We start from the raw sequence: 10771 nt of genomic DNA on the forward strand, positions 1-10771 counted from the left end.
CATTCTGAAGCTATGTACGTATAACTAACATTATAAGCTATTTTATCCAGGTAGATGCGAATCGATAAAACGGGGTACGACGGAGACTTGAAGTCATCTATTCTCGATCAGCGTGCCTTAAGGAATATCTAATACAAAGCCGAACCGTATGGAGAACGGCACTATACACAAGAGAACAGCACCTTGTCTTTATGTTTAGCTTGTACTACTACTAGCTATTAGTATTGTATAAGTTGCTGGGGTGGAATCGAAATCCCAAAACACAGGCTGAATAAAATTGGTGCAATTGCAGGCTTAGTCTAATACATTAAAGAGACTAGTAGTCATTTAATGAGGCCGGGAGAGGGAATCAATTCGAGCATCACTGAAATAAGTCAGTTTAGAGACAACGCTCGGAGTATTACTATTACCTCGATCTGGGACATCATTCATATGATGTTACATTCTCAATCAAGCCTTCTCGGCTTCTTATCTCGGTGGTTCTCGTGTAACTGTAAAATCCGGATTGGAATATTATTTATGAGTCGCATAGTTGAAATGTTTTCTTTATGCTCCCTCTGAATGAAGCAAATATTTCTTTCGCGTCGACCGAACGTTATTAAGTTGATTGACGATGTCAACCCTTTGTGCTTCGATATCGTTGCTCTACTTTTGACTTCGTTGCTCTGCTTCTTGCATTAACTAATTCGATCTTGCATTCTTCGATCTTGCATTCTATGATTTTGCTTTCTAAAGCACAATCCTGCGTGCTGAATCAATTTACCTTCCATCTTCGAGATTTTTATCAAATATAGCCCCCGATCGACAGTTGCGAAACCAGAAACGAACTTAAAATGTTAAATCGATGTATTTTCGGACGCTGATTCCGAATCACCCCCTGAGGCTTTAACATAAAATGCTCCCCTGGCGGGATATCACGCGTGATATCAGATATGACCGTATAAAGAAGGTGGTATAATTTCTCGCATCTCGTTAGGGGTTACTGTTAGGGTTTCAGCAGCATATATGATATATGCTTTTGTTTATGTTATACATTATGGATTGGGTTGGGATCAGATTAGAGGGCTACGGTTTCGATTAGGCCAGGATCGTTCAGACTTCAGGGCCAACTAGAGAACCTTGGATGAAGATTTAACTCAGTGTAGAGTTATCTAAAAAAATAAATTTAAAACGACGTACAACGTAGATTTTGAGTTATCTTAAAATCTCCAGAAAAGTGTCATTTTGGGCCGATCAAAAGTTTGCAACTTTGACTTTGCAGATTTCTGTCGTCTGATTTAGATTGGCTGAATTGTGCATCACGTGCTAGCTGCATTTGGAAAGTGGAATGCGCCACGCCATACGCGTGCAAATCTTAAACTTTATGTCGCGCTCGAGATCAAGCCGTCTGTTTAAATTAAACCACGTTTAGTAACACTGCCAACCAGTAACTTTTGCTAGGAAGAGCAAGTTAACTTATTGTAGGTTTATAACCTACCAGGACGCGCGCCGAGTTGGACTCGTCGACGGTCCAATATATGGAACAGATATTTTACGAGTATCACCCGTTAAGTTAACTTATTATGTAAACCGGTATATAGTATATTTTACTGCAAAATCAGACAATTTTTTTCGTAAAAAAGATGTACAATTCGGGAAAAGCTCATCACTCCACACTCATGCCCCCTTAATGGGTGATACTCGTAAAATATTTGTTTCGAATATTAGGACGAGTCCAACTCGGCGCGCGTTCTGGTACGTACTGTTAGGTTATAAACCTACAAATGCCCAATCTTATCTGTACTAAATCTAATGCCGATGGCACCCCTTTCGCTCGCATAACTGATAACATGATCTGCGCGAGGCTTTTAAAATTAATTGTGTACGTTACATTCTTTATGTTATGTGTTACACGACTAAATTTTATTGTCCTTCTGTCATCATTCATAATTATACATTAGCTAATATTCAATTACAAATTTTGCAGAGCTTTGAGAACTTGACCAAATTGGTTATGGTAAAAATAAATTCAAAATTTAAGTTTTAGTGAACCGTACGAAGAAATTTAAACGAGTAACATCCGTTAACTTTAACTTTAAGATACTTTGAACAATTAGTTCAGGTTTAATTTTATTACTCAATCTCATTTTGTAGAAATCTTATTTGTTGTTGGATTGCATTGCTTTCGGGCCGATACCTAGTACTGGTAGTAGTACTAGTAGCGTACTTCGCGATAAAGGCAGTAGTTAGTGACAGTGTGACTTAATGAGCTGACATCAGACATGAGGTTTTATTCGCTCCTATTAAATCGCTCGCCCAAATTTTAAGAAAATTCTTGTGAAAAGGCCCTTTAGGCATGAAAGTGATCTAGATCGGTGTATTTTTGGACGCTGATTCCGAATCACCCCCCATGACGTAGGGTTAAAATGCTTCCCTGGAGAGTTATGCGCAAAAAACCGTTTTGGTCACGTGACAGGCTAGTAAAACGTGAATTCGATTATTTAGGGCTCGGGTTAGGGTTAGGGTTGTGGTTAAGATTATGGATAGCTTCGGGGTTATGGTTAGGGTTAGGGTTGGGATTAGGGTTTATGTAAAACCGTTTTGTACGGCTGCAAAACCAAAAAAACCAAAGTCACGTGAAATTTTTGGGCGAGCGATTTAGTAAGAGCCATTTGGCACTGATGATTGGTATTGTTTTTTATACATATCATGAAACGGATCGTTTGCCCACCAATTTGATTTGTTTCAATTGTTCGAATTATATATATAATTATATATATATATACATTAATAATAATATATATAAGGATGCGATAAACCTCTTATTAACCTTATGTTTGCCTCACGTAATTTAAAATTAACGTTGTTGGCCCGCCGCACACGAGTGTGCGGCTGTTAGCTGTACATGTATCGTGGCTTTCGCCCCGATACACTAAATTAAATAGCAATGAGGGTCACGACGTGATACAATTAATTTTTTTTTTTTTTTTATTGAAATCTTTCAATTATTATCATCAGAATTTATTACAATATCAATGTTGTATAGAATTTCTAAAAATGGACTAGAGAAACCAAAAAATGCCTTGACAAGTGTACAGCGATGATAACAATCAGGGGACACCAATACACCCAAATAACCAAACTAAAGGCCTCGAGAGACCTGATAAAAAGTCGAGCAATTACATTGGGCCCCAAGTGCAGATAAAATAAAACCGGCTCTTACTAAATCGCTCGCCCAAAAATTTCACGTGACTTTGGTTTTTTTGGTTTTGCAGCCGTACAAAACGGTTTTACATAAACCGTAATCCCAACCCTAACCCTAACCATAACCCCGAAGCTATCCATAATCTTAGCCACAACCCAATTCATAAATAGAATAATGAATTGTAGCGCTATTTTTATCGATCATGAAACATTTACAAAATTATCAAAATTTACAAAATTTCCAAAAAATCTTTCAAAAAAAACACAGTTTATTGTGTCCGCCCAGACCAGAATCAACAATTAACTCTCAAATTGAAATACGGATCCTAATTCTACCAGCATCACGGAACTCAGTAAAGAATTTTCCTCTACCACTACACTCGAAGGCCAACGCAGTTTACAACTTTAAAAGCCAAAGATATCTTACTACCTTACTTCATAGACAATTTTAAAATTTGGACGGACACAATAAACTGTGTTTTTTTGGAAGATTTTTTGGAAATTTTGAACATGTCATAGCGCTACAATTCATTATTCTATTTGGCACTGATGATTGGTATTGTTTTTTATACATATCATGAAACGGATCGTTTGCCCGCCAATTTGATTTGTATCAATTGTTCGAATCGTAATGCTCCTGCTTAACTGCAGTCGAGCACTCTCTTTGGGAAACCAAACAACAACTATTTATTAATTATATATATATATATATATATATATATATATTTCGTTGCTGTACTCCTACACATTAAAAGTCGGTATATATATATTAGTACCGAGTAATTCCTTTTATTTCCAAAATTAGTTGCCATGAAATAATTTGGAGAAATGGTTATTAATATTGGTCATAATTCGTAAAAAGTCAAGTTACTAGTAGGTTCAATATTCAATATTTAATTTTGATTTATGCAGTTCACCTGTTCACAGTAATATGATCATAATATCGACGAACAAAGAATTTTCCTTTCATGTTTCATACTATTACTAGCTGTGTACAGCTGTACGCAGTCCGACTCTCAGACTGTTAATTTAATTGTATAACTTTTTATATATCTTTATCATTACAGTTACACAAAGGTATCATAACAATATTATTTCCAAGCCATACAATGTTCCAGTTCATTCTGCTTGGAGCTGTCCTGATAAGTGCAAGTTTTGCCGAATCGCCCACGACCAGTACAAGTTCCTCCTCCAGCTCGCCCCCAGCGAAAGAAAAAGTTGAAATAACCTTTTGTCGACACGAAAATAAGAAGATCGAAATCGGAGCAAAGGTCTACAAGGGATGCGAGGAATGCACATGCACGACCAAGCCCTATATCAGCTTCATGGGACCCGCGGATCAAGGTAAACATTATGTAGTTAATTTTATGTTAATGAATTATATATATATATTTTACCAAAACCCATAATCATGGGTAGAGTGGACCGCTGCCAGTGTCTCTCTTTCCCAAACAAAAGGAAATGATATTAATTTAATTGACCGTTCTCAAATGCAAAATGATACCGAGAATGAAATCGGTCGCTCGCTTTTCCCATTCATTCACGGCTTACGAATTGTAATAAGTTTCGATTGATTACATCAATCAGATGCTGTAAAAATCTCTTTGGGTTGCGTTCGGGTCGATACCTAGTATTTCGGGGTAAGGGTGGTAGTTATTACTTATTGAATTAGCTGAAGTTTATTGAATCTTTATTGCCGAGTACAGCTGCCTTTGGGTAGTTCTTCTTAATCTGTTACAATTGTAAATGAATGGGAAAAGCGAGCGACCGATTTCATTCTCGGTATCATTTTGCATTTGAGAACGGTCAATTAAATTAATATCATTTCCTTTTGTTTGGGAAAGAGAGACACTGGCAGCGGTCCACTCTACCCATGATTATGGGTTTTGGTAAAATATCATCTCTTTTTGATTATAATGTCAGGGTACTTTATAAAGTCGAAATATAAACTGATATCTTCATTAATAAGGAGGAAGTTTCAACGATTTCGAAATTTGTCCTTTAAAAACATTTCCTTGTGTTTAGGTAAGCATATCGGTCGATCACTGACTGAATATGCCACTTAATACTCATTCAAGTTGGCATTAAATTCATATATAATGACATTAAACTGTCGTGGCAAAGCAGAATTTGTTGGAAATTACGAATGAGCAAAATTCTTACCTTTCGCACGTGCAAACTTTGAGCGGACGTTGCGTGCGCATCCAATATTGAATCGCCCTAAATTTTTGCATGTAATTGTTTTATATATAGTTTAATAAGCATGCAAAGTTTCAAAGTATTTCAAGAAGAACTGTAATCACAACGGCACTCTAAAGTTGACAGAAAATGACGAAAACAGCAATTTTCAGTGATTTTAGCAATTTTCTATCAATTTGGGCGTGTCCCCACGTGTGCAACTTTTCGATTTTAAACTTTAAAACTAGCCTAATGCACAATTTATACCTATAAGAAGCAGAACTGAGCTCCACAACCCAAGGCATGGCCCAACACCAGAGAATACTAAATCGCAAAATTGACGTTTTTATAAAATAATTCTTCAAAAAAGCACAAACTTCAATGACGAATATCTTTATGAAGGAGCAAGCTAGAAAAACTTTCCGGTAGATTTTCAGAATGCTTGAACAATTATCTAAGGTGAAAATTTCCTCAGATTTTGAATACAATACTTTTTAATGGTGTAAAATCATTTTTTAAAGTTATTACTTTGTCAAAAATCAAGTTTTAAAAACGGTTAACTTGATGACGTCATCAAGGGGTGTTCATGACGTCAAATAATTTGTTTATACAATGTAAACTAAAGTGTAAACAATTATTTTCAAGACCTGTGGTCGGAAATGGCTGTATCTTTTATACTTTTGAATCTATGGACAATTAAATACAGGCTACAATTGACTGGCAAAGCGTCTATCCCTGAATATATATGTATGTATATCTGTATGTATCACGACAATCTATCGTAAAACAGGGGTTCTAGAAAACCCATTTCCCGATAATCCTGAAACCTGAAACTTTTTTTGCAGTCGATTTGGTCAATGTCTAGACGCCCTGAAAAATTTCAGATCTCTAACTCAATTTTAGCATGGTTTTTAAGGCACCTGAATATGGCGATTTTGGGTTTTTTACCGAATTTCGTATAACAGTGCTGGCGAGTATTTTATGCAAATTTCTTAAAAATCTCAACATAACTATTTTTTATTCCTGTCATCTTTGACATCAAATTAGAATGTTTTGAACTAAAAATAAATCTGCTGAACGACTTCCGATGAGTCTTAATGCCTGAAAAACTCCTGCCGGAGGCGGCGGCCTTCGGCCGCCGCCTCCGGCCGGAGTGCACGCTTCGCGTGCACGAAAGAGGCTTGTAATGTGTACCAAAGGGGGTATAATAGTAAAGGGGGTATAATAGTAAAGGGGGTATAATAGTAAATTGGGTACATAGTATACCCACAATAAATGCAACGGTCGTGCTTGCCAGCACTGTGATAATGCTCCTGCTTGGCTGCAGTCGAGCGCTCTCTTTGGGAGGCCGGGCAACAACTATTTATTATATATATATATATATATATATATATATGTAATGAATGGTTGTTGTTTGGTTTCCCGGGGGGAGTGCTCGACTGCAGTTGAGCGGGAGCATTGTGATTCGAGCAATTGGGACGGGTCGGGTTGGCGGGCGGGCGATCCGTTTCATGATATGTATGGGGACGATACCATTACCGGTCATCGGTGCCAAATGGAGTGGTGAATTGTGGCGCTGTAACATGTTGCTCCTTTGTAAGATGGTTTTTGTCGGTCATGGGGCATTTTCGGGGTTATCAAAATTTACAAAATTTCCAAAAAAACGTTTGATAACCAGAATCAACAATTAACTCTCAAATACGGATCCTAATTCTACCAGCATCACGGAACTCAGTAAAGAATTTTCCTCTACCACTACACGAAGGCCAACGCAGTTTACAACTTTAAAAGCCAAAGATATCTTACTACCTTACGCTCATAGACAATTTTAAAATTTGGACGGACACAATAAACTGTTTTTTTGGAAATTTTGTAAATTTTGATAATTTTGAAAATGTTTCATGATCGATAAAAATTATCTTATAAAGGAGCAACATGTCATAGCGCTACAATTCATTATTCTATTTGGCACTGATGATTGGTATTGTTTTTATACATATCATGAAACGGATCGTTTGCCCGCCAATTTGATTTGTTTCAATTGTTCGAATTATATATATATATGTATATAATTATATATATTAGCTCTGGGCGGGCCACCCTCTGTATAATTTGTCGGTCTTAGTTTCAACATATTCATTATCTTTTTTTTTAAATTTGACAAGTTCTAATTTTCCTCAGGACAAGTGGTATGCAGCGAGGGTACTTTCTGTTGTCTGTTCATTGACAACGAAGGTAAAACTCAGCGAGCTTACACCGGTGACAAATACAGTGATGGTTGTAACACATGTACATGTAAAAAGGACATGAGTGTTGAAGATTGCACTCAGCAATGGTGTAAGAACATGTGTCCGTATTATACTGTGGATAATATCGTGAATCATACCAAACTGGAAAAGTTATTGCGATTGACGACGCAGTCGGCAAAAAGAAATGTCCCAGAAAGTGCAAATGCACGCGATCAGGAAGAATTAAGTGCACAGGACGCTGCATTAACGAGAGTCCCATGGGCATTTTTGGTTAGGTTAATAATTTTAAGGCGGGCGAATTAGTAATAGCCCTGTGTTAAAGTTTAAACAAAAATGGAAATACAGATCCTAATTCTACCAGCATCATCACGAACTCAGTAAAGAATTTTCCTCTACCACTAACACTCGAAGGCCATCGCAGTTTACAACTTTAAAAAGCCAAAGAGAATCTTACTAACCTTACTTCATAAGACAATTTTTAAAATTTGGACGACACAATAAACTGTGTTTTTTTTTGGAAGATTTTGGAAATTTTGAAATGTTTCATAATTATGAAACTTTTTTTTTTTTTTTGTTTTTAATCGATAAAATTATTTTATAAAGGAGCAACATGTCATAGCGCTATAACTATCATTATTCTATTTGGCACTGAGGTGGTATTTTTTTTATACAATCATAAACGGAAATCGTTTGCCCGCCAATTTGAGTTGTATCAATTGTTTCGAATCATAATGCTCCTGCTTAACTGCAGTCGAGCACTCTCTTTGGAAACCAAACAGCAACTATTTCATTACTATATATATATATAGTATTCGTTGTCTGTACTCCTACACAGTAAAAGTCGGTATATATATAATAGTACCCGAGTAATTCCTTCTATTCCAAAATTAGTTGCCATGAAATCATTTGGAGAAATGGTTATTAATATTGGTCCTTAATTCGTAAAAAGTCAAGTTTACAGTAGGATCAATATTCAATATTTATTGAATAAATTGTATAACTTTTTAATATCTTATCATTACAGTTTACCAAAGGTATTCATAATAACAATATATTTCCAAGCATACAAGTGTTCCCAGTTCATTCTCTTGGAGCTGTCCTGATAAGTGCAAGTTGTGCCCGAATCGCCCACGACCAGTACAATTCCCTCTTCCAGCTCGCCCCTACGAGAGAAAAAGTTGAAATATCCTTTTTCGACACGTAAACTAAGACGACAAATCGGAGCAAAGTCTACAAGGATGCGAGGAATGCACATGCACGACCAGCCCTATACAGCGTCATGGACACCGGATCAAGGTACATATATGTAGTTAATGTTATGTTAATGAATTATAGAATAATATATATGTATATAATTATATATATTAGCTCTGGCGGGCCACCCTCTGTATAATTTGTCCGGTCTTAGTTTCAACATATTCATTATCGCCTTTTTTTTTAAAATTTGACAAGTTCTAATTTCCTCAGGACAAGTGTATGCAGCGAGGGTACTTTCGTTGTCTGTTCATTGACAACGAAGGTAAAACTCAGCGAGCTTACACCGTGTGACAATACTGTGAGGGTTTGTAACACATGTACGTAAAAAGGACATGATTGTTAAGATTGCACTCAGCAATGGGTAGACATGTGTCCGTAGTATACTGTGGAGAATATCGTAAATTATACCAAACTGGGAAAGGGATGCGATTGACGACGCAGTCGGCAAAAAGAAATGTCCCAGAAAGGTGCAAATGCACGCGATCAAAGAATTAATGCACAGGAACGCGCCTTAACGAGAGTCCATGGCCATATTTGGTTATTAATAATTTTAAGGCCGGGGCGAAATTATAATCGCCCTGTGTTAAGTTTTAAACCAAGTTTTGAGTAGTTATAATAAAACAAAACAATCCTCTTATAATATAAAGCATGAATTAATTTTCCTTAAATGGTAAAAAGAATGAAACAATTTAAAAAATGTCATACGAATAAGTTAATACAGTCACTAATATGTTAACATCTTATTTCAGCATGGAATATGAAATGTATGTAAAAAGTATTATTGATTGACACAACCAATGATGGCAGTTTTAAATTGACTTTATACACTCAAAAGAAACAGATAGACTCTATACGCGGTATAGAGTTACACAATTTACAAATACGTTTTGGAAATTTCAGTGCCAGTTTGACAGGCATAGTCAGTCTTTGAAATTTGACTAAATGATTACTAATCGTGTTCACATATTAACCCTAATCATTATTTTTAGCAATTTTTACTTCCCTCCCCCCTCCCGTAATCAACCGGAATCAAGACCCAACCCCACCCCTCGTGTATGTGTGTGGGGGTGTGTTGTGTGTGGTGTGTGTGTGTGTGTGCTTGAACGGCTCGAAGCATCCAAAACCATTTAAAATCCAAAATTATAACTAACAGGTATTAATATTCCTGGACAAAACTTCATAGGGAAATTATTTTGGAAAACATTTGAAACGGACTTGACCCTTGACGACCCGTAAACACAGACCTACCTTCTAACGCTTGCGTCCCAATTACTTTTCCGTTCAAATTAAAGTTCCGGAGGTAGCAACAAAATCTAAGCTTCAAAATGATAGTCGAAGGAGTTGCTTTTCATTGGATTATTACCAAATCTACGACGTGATATCGACTTCTGGTTTGTATCCTCAAATAAACATTTCAGAGGGCGTCCACATTCCACGTTTAGTTTCATCGGTCAACACAATCGTCAGATATTTGGTAATACGAATAGTTTTGAACTTACACGCATAGGAAATGTCTATCTTAGCTTTGGCCTACCCCTTCGGTCCTTCCAGCGAACTCAAATAGTTTATTGGTTCGCAATTACTGAACACAGTATTAATTTTGTCTGAAGATGCAAACCTTCCAGCTGCGGCTTTTGCTGCATGTGCCTCCTAAAATCAGTTTATTTTGAAAACCCTGAACATACTGCCTATTATACTACAGATAGTGGATCATGATACAGAATGTTTTGGAACTGTAAGTTGTTGAATTTCTCAGGAGAAGGATAGCAGGTTACTTGTTTCGCTACACTCACTCTCCGAGTGAAGTTGTTGATGCCGGTTTTTTTCGCAAGTCATTGTTGGCACCCCTTCGTTACGGAATACATGATTTATATGTAAATGACAGATATCAGCAAAAAGGCAAT

The 10771-nt window shown here is 36.7% G+C and overlaps 1 long non-coding RNA gene across 1 annotated transcript; it reads left to right on the forward strand.

Moving 5' to 3' along the window:
- Positions 1-4289: 4289 nt before the first annotated feature.
- Positions 4290-7944, forward strand: LOC134815741 (uncharacterized). Its single transcript, XR_010160288.1, has 2 exons — positions 4290-4527; positions 7543-7944. It is a non-coding gene; the product is annotated as an uncharacterized LOC134815741 (long non-coding RNA).
- Positions 7945-10771: the final 2827 nt, after the last annotated feature.

Source organism: Bolinopsis microptera, chromosome 5 (assembly GCF_026151205.1).
Source record: "Bolinopsis microptera isolate Bmic1 chromosome 5, MBARI_Bmic_1.0, whole genome shotgun sequence".
Taxonomy (NCBI): Eukaryota; Metazoa; Ctenophora; class Tentaculata; order Lobata; family Bolinopsidae; genus Bolinopsis; species Bolinopsis microptera.